Raw genomic sequence first — 20,495 nt, forward strand, 5'->3', positions numbered from 1 at the left:
TATTAACGGCTTTTTTTTTTAATGTGGGGCAGTACTTATTGAACGAACCTCGTACCAGCTGATTATTTAGAGACACACAGAGAGACCCCTCTCTCTGTCATATGCTAATAACGCTGTCTCACAGGCGTATGTTGCGTTTCCGTGTCATTCACAGTAATCACTGATCGTTCGACTTCTGACACTTTTCACACCTCTTACGTCCTCTATCAGGCCTGGTAACACTAAGCGCGAACAACACTTACGCGCACTCGTGGCGTTCTTGTCACGGAGAGTTGCAACTGGTACTTGACGTACCCGTAGACGGTGTGTACGTGTGCTGATTCACATTGACATTCGATCATGTCTTCTTGGTGCTTCAGTTTTTCTTTATCAGGCAGTATAGTCAGGCTGTACATTACCACTGGATAGAAATAATTAGGTAACTAGGTAAGAAGTGGATCACAATATTAGAGTTGCACTCTAGCAACACCACGGTTCGGTAGTTCTGGTACAATACATAAATGGTAGAATTACCGGTAGTATTGGTACGGAAAGGAACATAAAAGAATGTGTAAAAATGAACGAGGACTTCTCTTTGTTTTTTTGTTTGTTTTGTACATAATTAGAACCGCGCTTCTTTCAGTGTTAGCCCATTCTGTATTTTATATCCTTACAGAATATAGATTCCGTTTTAGAAGTAATAAAATTAACTGATCGCGTAACTTCTGCGCTTTTATGTAACCAAAGCAATTACTTTTGATGCAAGTACATTTTACATGCACAAACAAAATATTTTTCTCAATAGAATATTCATCATCTTGGTTGAAGACAAGAATTTCCTGATATTATTGCTAAATACAAAAGTTCTTTATGAACAACAGAAGCATTTTTTATGTAAGTTCGATGTAATATTCAAGCAATGTTTGATATATTTTTGAATTTTGTTTTACGTTTTTTATTGTGCCTTTTTGTTGACGAAATGGCGTTTTCCAACATTCTGTGTTGTCTTTTTTCTTACTACAATATCACTTTGTTTCATGTTATAAATCAATAGTTTTCGAGTAAAATCTGAACTGAACATTGACACTTTCAATTTTGCTACAAACACTTTTTATTTTTAAGCAACAGACATTAGGATAGTAAAAACGCTCTGTAAGTTACCCAGCCCTTTATACATCCTCACTCAGTTTCTAGACGCTTCACCGCTTCCGGTCTTCAGGGGAATCAAGTTAGACACTGATCACATACGTAAAGAAAGCGTTCGTTGTAAGGTAATGCCCGACAGGTATGCAACACATCTGATGTACAGGTAACGTGGGTACGACCTTAACTGACCAAAGTCTTCGTGAACAGGCCATGAAGGCCCCAAGGTACCTACCGGCCGCCGTGTCATCCTCGGCCCAGAGGCGTCACTGGATGCAGATATGGAGGGGCATGTGGTCAGCACACCACTCTCCCGGCCGTATGTCAGTTTCCGAGACGAGTAGCTCCTCAGTTTGCCTCACAAGGGCTGAGTGCACCCTGCTTGCCAACAGCGCTCGGCAGACCGGTTGGTCACCCATCCAAGTGCTAGCCCAGCCCCACAGTGCTTAACTTCGGTGATCTGATGGGAACCGGTGTTACCACTGCGGCAAGGCCGTTGGTTAACTGACCAAAGCTACTAGGAAAATTACTTTAGTTTGCGCTTAGTTACGATAGCGTAGAGTAGTTTTCAACTATAATCACAATAGATATTGTATAAATGAAATTTTTAGTGTGGATATGCTCGATATTCAGAAATCTTCTCGAAGACCGTTATTGTGAAGTATAATACCGGCCATTTATGTTGTTTTGTGGTCATCAACCCAAAGATTGGTTTGGTGCAGCTCTCCACGCTGATGTATCTTGTGAGAGCCTCTTCATCTCCAAATACTACAGCGAACCACATCAACGTGAACGTCCTTACTGTACTCGTCCTTTGATCTCTCTATGCAATTTTCGTTCTCCACCCTTCCCTTGAAAGAATTGACATTCTTTGATGCCTCAGGACGCGTCCTGTCAACTGATCCCTTATTTTAGTCCAGTTGTGCCAAATGAATGCAATATGTCCTCAGTCTACCCACCTAATTCCCAGCACTCATACGCAGCAGCACATTTCAAATGCTTTTATCCTGTTCTTCCTTGAAATGCTTATCGTCCACGTTTCCCTACCGCATAAGGCTGCACCCCATACAAATACCTCCAGAGAAAACTTCCTAACATTTAGTTTTATATTTTGATGTTAATAAATTCAGACATAAAGGAATTGCAGGCATTGGATACGAGTGGGCACGGGTTCATTACGGGAATCGGCGAAATGTCGTAAGTAATAAGGGTAATCGCAAGGGGCACTACAGTCGTAGTGTGTGGTGTAAGTTGAAAATTTGTGTCTGGCGGGAGGCGTGCCAGGGTAGGCCGTGTAGCTGCGATGACCACTGTGCCCGGATGGCTCGCTAGTCCTGCTGGGTCAAAATGGTGTCTTGCCGGCACAGTAGCTCATTGTGTTCAGTCTGTGATAACAATAGAAAAAACTGAGTAAAATATTCAACGATCATTTAGAACACGTGTTATATGACCTCCGCCCCAACCAACTGAAGACGAAAAAACAAAAAGAGTTGTTTGAGTATCTGTTGCATAGTAAGCACAAGACTCTGATTCGAATACTGGTCTGGACCAATTTTTAACTTTCCCCACTGATTTGAAAGAATGCCCACTCGCAACTGATGTATATAATTCCTTTGTGTTAATTCATAGTGGCTGCTGTTTCAAAATGGTGTGTGTTTCTTCGTACATTTCCGAAGGAACACACGACACATATACAGGGTGGTCCATTGATAGCGACCGGGCCAAATATCTCACGAAATAAGCGCCAAACGAAAAAACTACAAAGAACAAAACACGTCTAGCTTGAAGGAGGAAACCAGATGGCGCTATGTTTGGTCCATTAGATGCCGTAGGCCAAACGGAAATGAACTGCTTTTTTTAAAAATAGGAACCCCCATTTTTATTACATATTCGTGTAGTACGTATGGAAATATGAATGTTTTAGTTGGACCACTTTTTTCGCTTTGTGATAGATGGCGCTGTAATAGTCACAAAGGTATAAGTACGTGGTACCACGTAACATTCCGCCAGTGCGGACGTTATTTGCTTCGTGATACATTACCCGTGTTAAATGGACCGTTTACCAATTGCGAAAATGATCGATATCGTGTGATCAAAATGCCAAACGGGCGTGTGCTTTGTATGCTGCTCGACATGCTGGACGACATCATCCAAGTTTCCGGACCGTTCACCGGATATTTTCGTTATTTAAGGAAACAGAAAGTGTTCAGCCACATGTGAAACGTCAACCACGTCCTGCAACAAATGATGATGCCCAAGTAGGTGTTTTAGCTGCTGTCGCGGCTAATCCGCACATCAGTAGAAGACAAATTGCGCGATAATCGAGAATCTCAAAAACGTCGGTGTTGAGAGTGCTACGTCAACATCGACTGCACCCATACCGTATTTCTATGCACCAGGAATTGCAAGGCGACGACTTTGAACGTCGTGTACAGTTCTGTCACTGGGCACAAGAGAAATTAAGGGCCGATGACAGTTTTCTTGCACGCGTTCTATTTAGCGACGAAGCGTCATTCACCAACAGCGGTAACGTAAACCGGCATAATATGCACTATTGGGCAACGGAAAATCCACGATAGCTGCGACAAGTGGAACATCAGCGCCCTTGCCGGGTTAATGTATGGTGCGGCATTATGGGAGGAAGGATAATTGGCCCCCATTTTATCGATGGCAAACTAAGTAGTGCAATGTATGCTGATTTCCTACGTAATGTTCTACCAATGTTACTACAACATGTTTCACTGCATGACAGAATGGTGATGTACTTCCAACATGATGGATGTCCGGCACATAGCTCGCGTGCGGTTGAAGCGGTATTCAATAGCATATTTCATGACAGGTGGATTGGTCGTCGAAGCACCATACCATGTCCTGCACGTTCATCGGATCCGACGTCCCCGGATTTCTTTCTGTGGGGAAAGTTGCAGGATATTTGCTATCGTGATCCACCGACAACGCCTGACAACATGCGTCAGTGCATTGTCAATGCATGTGCGAACATTACGGAAGGCGAACTACTCGCTGTTGAGAGGAATGTCGTTACACGTATTGCCAAATGCATTGACGTTGACGGACATCATTTTGAGCATTTATTGCATTAATGTGGCGTTTACAGGTAATCACGCTGTAACAGCATACGTTCTCAGAAATGGTAAGTTCACAAACGTACATGTATCACATTGGAACAATCGAAATAAAATGTTCAAACGTACCTAAGTTCTGTATTTTAATTTAAAAATCCTACCTGTTACTAACTGTTCGTCTAAAATTGTGAGCCAAATGCTTGTGACTGTTACAGCGCTATCTATCACAAAGCGAAAAAAGTGGTCCAACTAAAACATTCATATTTCTTTACGTACTACACGAATATGTAATAAAAAAGGGGTGTTCCTATTTAAAGAAAACGCAGTTGATATCCGTTGACCTATGGCAGCGCCATCTAGCTGGCCAATCATAGCGCCATCTGGTTCCCCCTTTAAGCTAGACAAGTTTGTTCTTTGTAGTTTTTTTCGTTTGACGCTTATTTCGTGAGATATTTGGCCAGGTAACGATCAATGGACCATCCTGTATATAGTTAACAAATTACTCTTTTACGGAAATACTTTTCTTGCTGTAACTAGTCGCTCACCGCGTGTCGTTTTGCTGACCAAATAGGAAACTCATCCACTATTTTTAATGCCGCATTTCCTAACCTAATTCCCACAGAATCGATTGAGTTAAGTCAACTACATTCCACTACCCTTTTTTACTTTTATTGGTGTTCTTTTCAAGATAGTATGCATTTTATTCAACTGCTCTCCCAAGTTCTTTACTGTATCTAACCAAACGTAATTTCACTGACAAACCTCAAAGTTCTTATATCATCTCCCTGAACTTCAATTTCCTTTCAAAATCATTTCTTGGTTTCCTTTAACGCTTGCTCAAAGAACTGACTGAATATCATCTGGGATAGGTTACAACCCTACCTCACTCGTTTGTCAACTACTGATTTGCTTTCATGTCCTTCGACTCTCATAACTGCGGACTGGTTTCTATACAAGTTGTAAATAACCTATTGTTCCGTTTATTTTAATCCTGCAACCTTCCGAATTTCTAAGCGTATATTTTGTCAACATTTTTACGAGGATTCTCTAAATCTACAAAAGTTCTAAATGTAGTTTTTAGTTCCTTTAACCTATATTCTATGGCGCTTATGTTTTAAGACACAGGATCAGTATGGCCTAGCGTGTTTCTACATTTCTCCACAACTAAAACTGAACTTCTCCAGTATTGGCTACTACTAGTTTTTTCATTCTTCTGTAAGTGACTCGTGTCAATATTTTCGACCATGGCTTATTGATAGTTCTGTAATATTCACACCTGACACCACCTGCCTGCTTTGTAAATGGATTTATTACATTCGCAACATCGGCATCTCAGTCTCGTTTTAGCCATATTAGTGGTAGACAATGGCCAGATCCCCATCTCACCACAACCCCTTCTATCCCAGGGACGAATTTTGCGTACCCCGTCTGTCTGTAATCCCATGTGAAAGTGTGAGAACGTTTCCGATGTGTAACTGAGGTGGGACGTGGGTGCCAGCCCGATATTCACCTAGTCGGCTGTGGGAAACAGCCTAAGACCCTCAGTCAGATCGACCACCACACAGGTCCTCGTTTAATTCGATTCTGGGCCGGCGCACCTTTCCTAGCTCGGCAAGAGGCGAGGCTATCGGGCCGGGTCGTTTGTTTAGATTAAGCAATTGCAGCATTTACGTCTTTGACGCAATAGTTTTATCTGTGAATGGCGCTGTTGTGCCTGTTGTGTTATATGTGGCGCCTAGGTATTTTATTCCCCAGTATAGCTTTGAATCACGTGGCATATCTGCGTATTGACAGGCTCGCTTGGACAGTCGGATGTAGCTGATGACGTGTCTCGAAAATGGATGTAAGGTTCACAGCCGAAATATCGGAAGAGGAAGTTTTGACAGCTAGTGTGCACTCACACAAAATGATGGAATATTGTATCCGCCGGGAAAATTTCAAAAATGATATAGTGTAATGTGTTTGAGGGAAGCAATTTGGCAAATAAAGCGCTGGGGGACAACGAAAGAAGATAATAGAAAATATTCCAGAGGTAACGAAATAAAAATTACAAAGCACGGAAAAGAACAGCACTATTTAGAGACATGCTGACCTGATAATGCATAGTCTTTGGAAGATGATGATAACCTATATAATCTCCACAGTCTACTGGCTTTAATGCACTCTTATCCTCTCACTCTTAGCCTGAAGATAAACGTACTTCGTCTGCATAAAGCTGCTTTGTGTGGTTCCCAGAGGGAATGTTGTTAGTAATAGCGTAGTTCGGTATTTTCTCCTCGTACAAACGAGCGCAGTGCAAGATAAATTAATCGAGCAAAGAATAGCGCACCCGTGGTATAAAGAACACTTTTGTTATTTTTCCACCCATCGTGGCGCCGGCGGAGGTCCTACAGGCGCTTTAAAACAGAGAACTGACAGACTAGAAAAGCGAGGCCGTGACGGGTCTGAATGAATTACGTGAGTTCTGTGACACGTACCGTAATTCAGACGGCCTGAATTGTACATTCGTCTTGTGCAGAATGGTGCGAGAGCTGCAGCAGATACGGGCGTCGTTTGTGTAGCTATTCCATGGACAGACGTGTCGCAGGAGAAGCTACTGCCTGTCAGCTCTGTGCTCGTTCCCTGCTATTTTAATGCCGGCGCAGCCATTCACCGCAACAAATGCGACGTGTACGACTGTAACCAACGAAACGAGTGCTGAAGATGGCTACTCACGATTAACACAGGTCACCATCACTCATCTATTACAGCACATATAACTAAATGAGATACGAAAGCTGGCTAAAGCCGGAGATAAGGTCAGCCAAAATTTTTGCGAAGAACCTAACGGTGTTCAGAAGAGGATAGGCTAAATACATTTGGTGGTGGCGTGTTCGTTGCTGTCAGAAGTAGTTTATCTTGTAGCAAAATTAGATAGTTGTTGTGAATTAGAATGGGTAGAGGTCATTGTTGGCAACTGGAATAAAATAATAATTGGTTCCTTTACCGATCCACCAACTCAAATGATTCAGTTACTGAAACGTTGAAAGAAAACTTGAGTCTAATTTCAAACACGTGTTGGACTTATACAACTGCAGTTGGTTGTGACTTAAATTTACCCGCGATATGTTGGCAAAAATGCATTTTTAATTCCGGAGGTACGCATAAAACATCGACCGAAATTTTGCTAACCGCATTCTCTGAAAATTATTTCAACCAAGTCGTTCACGAGCCCACTCGAAGTGGTTGGTGGGTCACGTCGTCCACAAACAACCCTTTTAGATCTATCCCAGGCATGTTCGATAGGTTTCATGTCTGGAGAACATTGTGGCCACTCTAGTCGAGCGATGTCGTTATACTGAAGGAAGTTATTCACAAGATGTGCACGACGGGGCGCGAATTGTCGTCCATGAAGACGAATGCCTCGCCAATATGCTGCCGATATGGTTGCACTATTGGTCTGAGGATGGCATTCATGAATCGTACAGCTGTTACGGCGCCTTCTATGACCACCAGCGGCGTACGTCGGCCCCACATAATGCCACACCAAAACAGCGGGGAACCTCCACATCGCTGCATTCGTTGAACAGTGTGTCTAAGGCGCTCAGCCTGACCGGGTTGCCTCCAAACACGTCTCTGACTATTGTCTGGTTGGAGGCATACGCGACACACATCAGTGAAGAGAACGTGATGCCAATCCTGAGTGGTCCATTCGGCGTGTTGTTGGGCCCATCTGTACTGCACTGCATGGTGTCATGGTTGCAAAGATCGCCATGAACGTCGGGAGTGCAGTTGCGCAAAATGCAGCCTATTGCGCACAGTTTGAGTCATAAGACGACATCCTGTGGCTGCACGAAAAGCATTATTCAATATGGTGGCGTTGCTGTCAGAGTTACTCCGAGCCATAACCCGTTGGTAGCGTTCATCCACTGCAGCAGTAGCCCTTGGGCGGCCTGAGCGAGGCGTGTCATCGACAGTTAATGTCCCTCTGTATCTCCTCCATGTCCGAACAACATTGCTTTGGTTCACTCCGAGACGCCTGGACACTTCCTTTGTTGCGAGCCCTTCCTGGCACAAAGTAACAATGCGGAAGCGATCGAACCGTGGTACCTCCTTCCTGGTGGAATAACTGGAAGTGATCGGCTGTCGGACCCCCTCCGTATAATAGGCGGTGTTCATGCATGGTTGTTTACATCTTTGGGTGGGCTTAGTGACATCTCTGAACAGTCTAAGGGACTGCGTCTGTGATACAATGTCCACGGTCAACGTCTGTCTTCAGGAGTTCAGGGAACGGGGTGATGCAAAACATTTTTTGATGTGTGTATTTCATAGGTCTTAGGACGAAGACTATGCAATACTTCGTAACAACAAACTGCTGCCGACGAGCGTGACGTCACAACTGTTTACATTAGTTTCGTTTTAGCAGTTACCGGCGGGCGCATGGGCTTGCGCAGTTGCATATGAGCAGTACTTTCTCCCGCTTCTAGCTACTAGCAGTTACGTGCGTCCGCAAGCAACCTAGATGATAGCCGGAAAAAATAATCTGGCGTTCCCAAGCTGCCAGATTCGCGGCTACGCAGAGAAGTCTGAGTTGCTGTGGGGAGGGGCGCTAGTTCCACGTGGCCCGTGTTTACGTTTCGTGATTTTGTTGTTTGCTCTCCGTTGACAGCTCCTACGTCAAATGAAAACAAAACGGATTCCTGTGGCGCGTAGCCATCAAGTGAATTAAAATACATTCACATAATTTGGAAAGGCTAAAATATAACGTTTTTGGTAGTCAAGCATTAATCGCCTTGCAGATCTATGAAGTTATTTTTGTCGGTTTGATACATAAATTTGTCTTTCATTAATCTTTTCCGCTGAGGCAGTCAATTTATTTGAAACGAAGTGTTGCATTCCACAGTACTGGCTAGTTTCAGCTGTTCGCTGAATTTGAAGTGCACGTTTTCGTCTTCTGGCACATATGGCATGATGCCATAATAAAGATCCAAACATGAGCTAATACAGTACTGGTAACCTAAGAAAATTTACATCCCGAAAACCACTCTGAAAAGCTTTATGTCAGTTTGGGGCCTACTTCATTGTGAATCTAGATATACGAATGTGCATTTCGAGCCGACTTATGCATTTTAGTATGGTTTACTTGAGCAGTGGCCCCATTGAGTTAGTAGACTGATCTGTCTGGTGCCACTGGGTGTATTATCGACTATCCCTCTTGTGGCCCCATTGGCAGTATCTATGAGGAAGAGTTGGTATCTGTGGGCTCTGTCCTTAGATCTTTGCTTGCCGATATAAATGCGGGGTTCGCTGGCCCGAGAGGCATCTCCGGCGGTAATTCGTTTGAATGCCGCCCTTCGATTGTGCTATTCCGGTACCAATCGAAGCAATAGGTGTTACAGGTGCCAGCCAGCCCGTCTACGCGCAGCAGTCCATCCAGCATCGGTCCTCGCCAGCAGCCAGCAGCCAGCAGCGGTTTCTGCCAACAGCCAGCAGCCTGCAGCCAGCGTCCGGCGGCCAGCAGCGGTTCCTGCCAGCAGCCAGCAGCCTGCAGCGGTCCCAGCCAACAGCCAGCAGCGGTTCCTCCCAGCAGCCAGCAGCCAGCGTGCAGCGTCCAGCTGCGGTCCCAGCCAGCGTCCAGCAGCAGCAGCAGCAATAGCGTCACCACCGGCCGGCCAGCCAGGTCGCCTCCCCAGCCAGCAGCAGCAGAGTGGGGCGTCGGCCCCTGTCTCCTACATAGTTTCTCCGTCCCTTCTGCTCTGTGTTTCTCATCGCCTTCTTTGTCCTGTCCTGTGCTTTTCCCCTTCTCGTAATGTCGACTCCCACCACCTCACTACAGCCACCACCACTGCCATCATATACACATCCCCCTCCGCCGCCGCCACCACTATCACGTGGTGTGCCGCATCACTCCCCCCTCAGTTCAACCCCCCACTTCTCACTCTCCCATCTCCCTCACTATTTGTCGCCCCATCCCCGGTTCCTCCCTTGCGTGCCTCCTCTGACCCCTTCCCTCCACTCCCTCCCTTTGCACATTCCGTTTCTACAGCCCCCGCTAGGGTGTCGCCCGGAGGGCTACGGCCCACTCTCCACCCTCCCCTTCGCCTTCATCGTCCTCGTCTGCACCATCGCCTTCGCCATCGCCCTCACCATCTCCAACGCCGCCTCCAGCACTGGGACCTGCCATTCCCCGCCACCTTCCAGTCGCTCCCATCCCCCACACCTCCTTCGTCGCCGTCAAGCGCCCCAGTGGCACCCCTGCCTCCTCTACTCCCAAAAAGGCTCCGCCTCGTCCCCCTTCCCCCACCCATGATGCAATGGATGTCTCCCCGCCTGTCTCTGCCCCCTCCTCCTCCTCCTCTACCCCCTCCTCCTACCGCTACCTCCTCTCCCGGCCTGATCTCTCCCTTCTTGATGCCCGGAACCTCACTCTCTTCCTTCGCCAGAATTTTCCTGGTGCCCCCATCTCCCTCCTCACTCCTCGCCGCGATTCGGTGCTCATCTCCTCCCCCAGCCATACCCTCCACACAGACCTCCTTTCCCGCATCCCTGTCACCCGCTTTGGCCCTAATGCCTCCCTCACCCTTGCTCCTTCCCCGCCTCTCTCCCACCAACCCCAACCTCCGCGTCGCCCGCCGACCCTCACCGCCGTGATCACTCAACTTAGTCCGACGATCACGGAGGAGGAGGTGTTGGCGGAGCTTCAGGCACATCCCCATCCGGAGGTGTGTGCGGCTCGTCGCATACACAACGCTGCCAGCCCCATCCGCCTTATGCGGGTCTTTTTCGAGTACGCCCCCTCCATAGACCGTCTCCTGAAAAAGGGGGCCCTCCTTTTTAACCAATGTTATAAGGTTGACCCCTCCCATTCCCCTCCTCAATCCCTCCGCAGCCAGCGGTGCTTGCGGTATAATGCACACCCGACATCTGAGTGCCGCAAGGGCACCACCTGCCCGCACTGTAGGCAAACCCACTTTTTACGGCAGTGCCCCAATCTCCAGTCCCCCCCTCCTGTAATATCTGTAACCTCCCTCATCCTACCTACTCCCAGAAATGTGAGGCCCGACCCCCTCCTACCACTCCTGAACTCAGCGTTCCTGTCCACCCTCTGGAGGCCCCCACCCCTCCCGGCAATTCCCTTCGCCCACCCCCTACCGCTGACGACATCATCAGATTCCTCACCATCGTCCTTCAGAATGTTCATCATTTTCAGCGCCCGCACACCCTACAACAGATCTCCCTCGCCGCCTGTTCAGTTTTCCAACTCAAAATGTACGCCACCTACTCCAACAACCAGGCCCATTTTACCTTCTCCCGTCTTGACACCCTCGTTTAAATCCCTGTCATGGCGCGACAGCACCGTATCCTTTTCAACAACATCCACTCCCTTCCCGCCAACAAGAACCTCTTCCTGCACACCCTTGCCACCCACCGTGTGGATGCCTTCCTCCTCAATGAAACCTTCCTCCAACCCCACCACACCGTCCACACTTCGCCCTACCTCCTCCACCGCTCTGATAATCACCTCCCGATTGTGCGTGGTGGAGTTGCCATTGGTCACCACCGCCAGATCCCCGTTTGGCTCCAACCTCTCCTTCCAAACCCCACCGAACACCTGATCCTTAGTCTCTTCTTCCCTGGCCTTACTGTTACCTGCGCCACCATCTATGTCCGCCCTAACGCCCCTATTCTCTTCGACTTCCTCTCCAACATAGACCGTACCTTCTCCTCCTACGTGATCGCCGCCGACCTCAACATCGATAGTCGTTCCACTGCCCAGTTACGGCGGTGGCATCAGTTCCTCTCCTCCATTCAAGGCGACCTCATCCCCATCCCCCAGCACACCCGTCTCGAATCCAACTCCACTCCCGATGTTATCCTTTCCTCCCCCAACCTCCTTGGCTGCATAACGGTGGATGTCCTCGAGCCTATTGTAGCAACCATCTCCCTGTCCTCCTTACCATTTCAGACGGTCGTCGCCCCTGCCCTGAGCCTCGTAATGACCCTCCCCCTAAGTACATCCATGACTATTCTCGTGCCGACTGGAATGCCTACCGGGATACCCTTTCCACCCATGTCGATGGCCACCCCTTCACCTACCACCACCCTGACGATGTAACCCATGCCGCCTCCTTTCTCCAGCAGACCTTGTCTGAGGCCGTGGAAGCCCACGTCCCTACTGTCGCCGTCCACCCCCACCGTCCTACCTTACCCCCACAGGCCGTCCTCCTCCTCCGTGAATCCCGCCGTCTCTACCGTGCCTTCCTCCGCACACGTGACCCGGACACACTACGACGCCACCGGCAACTTCAGCGACACATTCGTAATTTGCTCGCGGCTACGAAACGCCGGGACTAGGGACAGACATGCACCCATTTAAATGCTACCCTACCTATCAACTCGTCCAAGTTCTGGTCAGCCTTCCGTCGCCTTACCGAACTAAACCCTCCCCCAACTATCCTCTTCGCCATGATGATCACCCCTTCCCTGACTCCCTTAGTAAGGCCAATCACTTTGCCTCTTACCTCTCCGATGTCTTTTCCATCCCTGATGATCCCCAGATGTCCGTGATCGAACTGACACCTCTGTCCCTCCCCTCGCTCCTGGTTTCCAGTACTTGGACAACATTGCACACACGGAACTCAATGTCCCTATCACTACACAGGATCTCATTGCTACACTCCGCACGAAACGCAACACCGCTCCTGGTCACGATCGTGTCACCTACCGTCACCTTCGTGAAGCTCCTGTCTCTTTCCTCTCCGTCCTGGCCAGGCTCTACAATGTAGTCCTGTCCACCGGTTACTACCCTGACCTGTGGAAAACCTGTATCCTGATGTTCCTTAAACCTGGCAAACCGCCGTCCGCCATCTCCTCCTACCGTCCCATCAGCCTTACCTCGGTCTTCAGCGGCGAACAAGTCAAGATGGGATTGGAGAAGGTGTTGGGTCCTTCAGCAAGGTCCTGGAATCTATCCTCACACACCGCATCCACCAGCATCTTCGCCAGCACCGCCTCCTTCCCGTTACCTAGTGTGGTTTTCGGCCGTCCTTCTCTTCTGACGATCTTCTCTTTCACCTCACTCATCTCCTTTCCGACCAGCTTAATTCCCGTCGCTCCGCAATCTTACTCTCCCTGGACCTCGAACGAACTTATGACTGCGTATGGCATTCCGGTCTCCTCTTCAAGCTCCAAACCTTCGCCCTTCCCATTAACTACGTCCGTCTGATTGGCTCCTTTCTCTCCCACCATCCTTCCTACGTCACCATCCGTAACACCGAGTCCTACACCATTTTCCCCTCCGCCATTGTGCCCCAAGGCTCCGTCCTCTCCCCCCTTCTGTACCTTTTGTATATGGCGGACATGCCCCCCCCCCCCGTCCACCTCCTCCAGTTTGCAGATGACACCGCTTTCCTTGCCCTTGCCCCCACCCTGCAGCGCTCCCAACACCTTCTCCAATCCCATCTTGACTTGTTCGCCGCTTGGTGCAACCAGTGGTTGCTCAAGGTCAATCCCGCCAAAACCCAGGCGATCATTGTAGGCAAAACCACCCCTTCCTTCCGCCTCCTTGATTTCTATCTCACCATCTATGGCCGTCCTATCGCCCTCACTCCCACCCTTAAGTACCTTGGCGTCACCCTCGACCGTCACCTCTCCTCGACTCCCCATCTCCGGACAATCCAAGCCAAGCCACACTCCCGACTCCATCTCCTCAAGCTCCTTTTCGGCCGTACGTGGGGTCTAGACCCCACCACCATCCTCCACACCTATAAATCCCTCATCCCCCCTATCCTTTGTTACACCCATCCAGCCTGGATCTCCGCCCCACCTACCTTTTATAAATCCCTATAAATCCTTGAACGCCATGCTCTCCGTCTCGCCTATCGCATCCGTCTCCCCTACCCCATGTGGATCCTGTATGATCACATCCCCTTCCCCCACCTCCTCCTCTTTCTTGAAAGGATGCGGATCCTGTACACCTCCCGCAAACTCGATCCTCTTCATCCACTTGTCTCACCCCTCCTCTCCCACCCCCGCCCGCTGCCGCGCCTGTATTCCCACGTCCCACCCGGTCTCCATCTCTCCACCCTCCTCACCCTCTCCCAAGGTGGCTTCCGCCAGCTCCCCCTCCCTGATGATGTCCTCCTCCCCTCCATCTATCCCTCCTATCAACTTTGATCCTCCCCCCCCCCCACTTCCTGTGTCCTTTCCTTTAGGCACCCTCCCTCCCTTCTCTTTCCTTTTCCCCCATCCCCTCCCTCCTTCACTCTTCCCCCGGGCTTCCCCTCCACCTTCCTCCCTTCCCCCTCTCTCCCCTGCCCATGGCTTCTGCTCTCCCTCTCCCTCTCCCACCCGCGCTCCTCCTCTCTTGGCAGGTCCCCGGACTCGTACACGGTTAGTGAACATTCGCGTGCCGGAGATCAATGCCTCCTGTTCTGTGAGCGCCGTCGTTTTGTGCTTAAGTGCTTCAGTGTTATTCGTTTTGTGCACCTACGTTCACGTGTGACAATTTTCGTCTCTGTCTGTGTCCAAGTGTCTGAACAATTTTATCTTGGACTCTACGCCCGTGAACGGCACCTTGTATTTTAAAAAGTGTTTTTCTCCGTTTATATGTCCCCCATATTTTTTCTCTAATTGTCTTCATTTGTATATTTGTGTTTCTCTGCGGCCAAAGAGCGGCGTCGTATGCTGCTGCAGGCCGCCTGTAATACAGGTTTCAAAATAACAATAAAGAAAAAAAGAAGCCAGAGAGGGAGGCACAAAGTTTGGGGTTTTGCGGTAGCGTCGCCACAAGAGGTCCGAGCGGATGAAACCACGAGCTACACAAGGAGAGCCTGCGCAGAGCAAAAGTACCCTAGTACTTAACGGGGCTACAAGCATCGACTACAAGTAGATGGTCGACGTCCGCCTCCGTAGCGCAGCGGTAGCGTTACCGTCTACCTCGCGCGGGGTCCGGGTTCGATACCCAGCAGGGACTGGGTGTTGTGTGTTCTTCATCATGACTTTCATCCTCACTGACACGCAAGTCGCCGAAGTGGCGTCAACTAAAAGATTTGCACTACGGCGGCCGAACCCCGAAGGGGACATCCCGACCAATAAAATCCATACCATCATTTCCTTTCAGATGGCCGACATTGCGTCGGTTGGTCGGCAACATTCGTGTCGGACGACCGCTCGTGGCCTCGCTGCCCTCTTCTACCTGGCTTTCATCGGCACCACTCAGTAGCTGCTGCGACAAACCGTAGGTCCATGGAACTGCTTGCTGATAAAGCGAAGTAACATTCTGCAATCCTCGCGGTTGTTTGTTTCATTGCTGCCTGCCCTCCTTATTATTTTCTGGTTTCAACCGGACCCTCAGAGCTTTACTCCGTCGGCTCTTTGGTCGTAGACATAGGAAGTAGCATTGTACTAAGACATTAGTTGTCATTTGAAAATTTATCGCGCTATTATATGGCCTTTCCTTTCTGGTTTGTACCCGATCATTAATGTTCTAATTAATCAGCTGTAGGTGGTAAATAGAGCCGGAACAGTTGTACTAAGGCCCAGGTTGCCGTTAAACAAAAGAGGAACCTTGTGGTTAGATTTAGCTGTTAACCAGTTTTATTCTTTGATTGTAATTGCATTTATCAGTCATTAGTTATAATATGAACAACCTGTTGAACTAAGCTTTTCGTTTCCGTGTTTGAAAGACCCGGTTATTATTGGTATATTGTAGCTGGACCTTGTGGTTCCGTCGAGTGAGTTCTTTCGTAGTAAGTGTTCACAAGTAATGTTTTAAGACGTTCCTTCACAGCGGTTTTAATAAACGACAATCAGTTTAACTTTGAAAATATTAACAGCCAACTGTCACCAGGGCTTTAGTCAAAATAAAATCGTCGGAAGGGACGGGTTGGGATCCAGTCGCCCTTGTTTGCCGATTGAAATTAAGAGGTTGGTTGTTTTGAAGTAACCCTTATCATTGTCATATTGTTTGCTAATGTGTTTAACCTTAAAGCACAGGTGCGCATCTTCACCCCGAACCTTTCGACATACAGCTTTCAAATTAAAAGTTAAGTCATCTGTTTTGAGTAACTGAATCACTCTTGTCATCAATGGTGCTTATATAATTTTCATGTGTTGCAGAAGGGCATTTGATAAGACAGACTGTGTCCAGCGCGGTAGTAAACACCGCTGTTCCACCCAACAACGGGCGGGTTGCAATACCGGCCGTCTTGTAATCATTGTCATACTGTTTGTTGTTTTGCAATACAGCATTTCAGATTTCTTGTTGCGAACATTAAAAGCTTATTCAACTTCAGGCTTAAGGTCGAAATAATTTTGCAAATACATTAATTTTGTTAAAGAAAATTTTATGGTTAAATTCTTCGATTCGCCGCGCGGAGTGGCCATGGGGTTTGAGGCGTCATGTACGGACTGCGCGGCCCCTCCCGCCGGAGCTTCGAGTCCTCCCTCGGGCACGTGTGTGTGTGTGTTGTTCTTAGCATAAGTTAGTTTAAGTTAGATTAAGTAGTGTGTATGTCTCGGGACCGATGACCTAAGCAGTTTTGTCCCTTAGGTTTGGTTCAAATGGCTCTCAGCACAATGGAAATTAACATCTGAGGCCATCAGCATCAGCGCGATTCCGGACTGAAGCGCCTAGAACCGCTCGGCCACAGCGTCCGGCTTTATTTATGAGTGTGGTTATGGCTTCGTCTGTTTTTTGTTTGTTTAACGCCAATGTTGTTCGTACATTATTATTATTAAGGTAGGCATTAAATTGGTCCCAATTTGTATGTGTCTTTTGGTGCTGGAATTGTGATTCAATTGCTTTCGTCAGTACTTCTTTAACTGGATCGTGGTCTGATGTTAAGTCGATGATTGTGGTTAGTTTCTGTTTATGCTTAGATTCTTTATCATAATTATGTCAAGGACATCTGGTTTGTAGTTGCGTACTGTCGTGAAGTGAGTCGATTCTTCTGCACCAAGGTTAATGCACTATAGTTGTTCTTCCATTTCATGTAATCTTGTTAGTAGGATGACAAAGCGGTTATGGCCCCAAATTCCATTGTTGCCAGATGTATCCAAGATGGCGGCGATGAAGTCATCCTAGATGGCGTCGTGTAGACTTGGCAACAGTGCATGATGACATCCAAGATGGCTGTCATGACGTCAATCAGTATGGCAGATTTTGACGGGAAGATAGGTCAATTGGGCTACCTCCACACCCCCTACCCTCCCCCAAAAAAGGAGGGAATTTCAAATTCCAACATGACAATGCATCACACATAAGAAAATGGTAGGAAAGAAAGGTCACTTGGACTACCTCCCCCTAGGGGTTCGTGGGGAAACGACTTGGACATAAGTCTTTATTTAAACAATTTCATGCATGTGTGTTCGCCACAAGGTCTGGACTCCAACTGACTTAGTAAAATAAATGGTTTAATTGGCTCTGAGCACTATGCGACTTAACTTTTGAGGTCATCAGTCGCCTAGAAGTTAGAACTAATTAAACCTAACTAACCTAAGGATATCACACACATCAATGCGCGATGCAGGATTCGAACCTGCGACCGTAGCGGTCGCTCGGTTCCAGACTGTAGCGCCTAGAACCGCACGGCCACTCCGGCCAGCAACTGACTTAGTACACAGCGCCACCGCCAGAGGGCGCTTTCGTGATGTCAGGTGATGACACAAGTACCGTCATCCAAGATGGCGGCAAACAATGTTTTCACCATGAGTCCTAGTACATATTGCTACCATCAGGGGGCACTCTCATGATATCATCTGATTATGCAAGTACCATTATCCAAAATGGTGGTTGGTTGGTTGATTGGTTTGGGGAAGGAGACCAGACAGCGTGGTCATTGGTCTCATCGGATTAGGGAAGGATTGGGAAGGAAGTCGGCCGTGCCCTTTCAGAGGAACCATCCCGGCATTTGCTGGAGTGATTTAGGGAAATCACGGAAAACCTAAATCAGGATGGCCGGATGCGGGATTGAACCGTCGTCCTCCCGAATGCGAGTCCAGTGTTTAACCACTGCGCCACCCCGCTCGGTCTAAAATGGTGGCATACATTGTGTTCACCACATGGGTTGGTGCACAGAGGACGCTGTCATGACGTCAGCTGATGACGCGAAAACCGTTATTCAACATGGTGGCAAGCATTATGTTCGCCATGAGGCCTAGTACATATTGCCACCACCAGGAGGTGTTGTCGTGATGTCAGATGATGACGCAAGTATCGTTATCCAAGATGGCAGGAAACAGTGTGGGCATATTCGTATACTTGATATATACCATTGAAGATCAGCTGCTCGTCCCCCATCCTGGTGGTTGTACCGAATGTGTTCTATCGATGAGTTATAAGTGTTTGAGCTGGATGAGTTTAACAGCTGTGTTGTTTGTAAGCATACAGTTGAGGACTGCCACCATACATGTAGAATGGAGGCAAGAATTAATGTTCAAACATATGAAGAGGAAGAATACGGTCTCGCAAATTCTTTGCAGCGAAATGCTTTAAAGATGCATTTTCCATCTCATGGAAACATGTGCTACGGTTGGAACTATCTGTCTTTTCTAGAAGCATCACATAAGCTCCCAGCCTACAAGAGACGACTGCCTCCAATCCAGCAGACCGAAGAACTGATCTAGCTCCCAAGCTCACTGCTAGAGGGTACTTTGATAGGTCACGTGATCACATGATTCAGCCAATATGAACACGGCATCATGATGACGTGGGTGGATGGTGTATAAGGAGGACTCAGCACCTGCTCGATCTCTGTTCAGGTAAGTCAGTCAGTCAAGATGAAGTATCAGTCACCACAGCAGCAGCACCGGCGGAGTATGAGGAGGTAGCAGCAGAAAAGTATCTATTTCGCAAAATTATTATTATTATTATTTCTGTAGCAGCAGCATATAATACTTATGAATATCGTTCTTTGTCTGGTAGCTGCTGCACCTGTGACGTCAGCATCAGCAGGCTCCAACTTGTCGGGGTCCACACGTGTGGTGGCCTTGGACTCTTCCACACAGGATCCTGTAGTGCAGCTTCTCAGTATGCTGGAGCAGGACAGTGAGGTACTAATGTTAGTGCCAGAGGCTGCGTTTGAGGGGGCTTCACCGTACTGGACACCTTTGTATGCGCCATCCATTGATCATTGCACAACAGACGTACAACCATCAGTGCAAGAACAGCGGGCTAACCGTGGTGGTGTGGATGTTGTGGATGAGAAGATACTGACCTCCAGTGCACCGCAGCCATTACTAATCGCTTCATGCTATCTGTTAACAGTTAGTGGTTCAAAACGTCTTCATGTAGGACTTGAAATTTCACAAGATGGTAGCCTGTCAACTGTGTTAGTGCTCGAAAATGTGCCGAAAAATATTAAACTTGGGCTTTCTGACTACGAGTGCGATGAACTCTGTCACTTAAAACACGTACATGAAGAAGCATATCACTACTGAAAACACTCCATTCCACTCCTACCAGGAAATGTACTGGGGCTGTCCAACTGAGTATTCTATCAATGTATGACTGTGGCAGTAGTTAGTGCCTTCAGTAGTTAGAATCTTTTATTTAGCTCGCTGTATTGCAGTAGTTCGAGCAACGAAGATTTTTGTGAAGTAAGTGATTCATGAAAGGTATAGGTTATTGTTAGTCACGGCCATTCTTTTGTGGGGATTATTGAAAGTCACATTGCGTTGCGCTAAAGCTATTGTGTGTCAGTTTAGTGTTGATCAGAATAAGTAAGGAGAGAAATGTCTGAGTACGTTCAGTTTTGCTCAGCTGTTTGAAAATCAAATAATGTAAGAGGTTTTATCAGCACAGTCATTAATAATTTTCCAAAGGGGACATTTCAACACATTCCTTATATGGCCATTTGCCTCACTGGTAATTGGTTCTGGAATTCCACATCGCCCTGTAATTCCCTACTTGTGGAGCGCCATCGGCGGTGTTTCGATGTTGATAGGGTTCTCAACTGCGACATTCAGTTCAGCAGTGACTTTTTTAGCCATCGAACTCTTATTTTTCGTGATTGTTTTCTTTCATGGCTGTCTGTCGCGATCACTCACCGCATCCTTCCATCCACTTTGTGACTTAGAGGATGATAATTTTTCTGTTTTCACTGTATCTAGTATAAACGTTCAATACAGAGCCTCTTGTTTAAGATTGCAAGAACTATGCCCCTTACATGAAGTCATTAAAACTCACACTGAGCGAACAGTAGGGCTGAACAAAATGACTGACAAGGCACAATGCATCTTGTAGAGGGTATAGTATTGACGTATTGGAATAATTAATGTTGGGTGATGGTTTTAAAGTATTTCACACGA

General features: G+C 47.6%; 1 pseudogene; it reads right to left on the minus strand.

The window, feature by feature from the left end:
* Window positions 1–1,505: 1,505 nt before the first annotated feature.
* On the minus strand, window positions 1,506–1,623 carry LOC124712735 (annotated as a pseudogene).
* Between the last annotated feature and the right edge of the window lie 18,872 nt (window positions 1,624–20,495).

Source organism: Schistocerca piceifrons, chromosome 8, assembly GCF_021461385.2.
Source record: "Schistocerca piceifrons isolate TAMUIC-IGC-003096 chromosome 8, iqSchPice1.1, whole genome shotgun sequence".
Taxonomy (NCBI): domain Eukaryota; kingdom Metazoa; phylum Arthropoda; class Insecta; order Orthoptera; family Acrididae; genus Schistocerca; species Schistocerca piceifrons.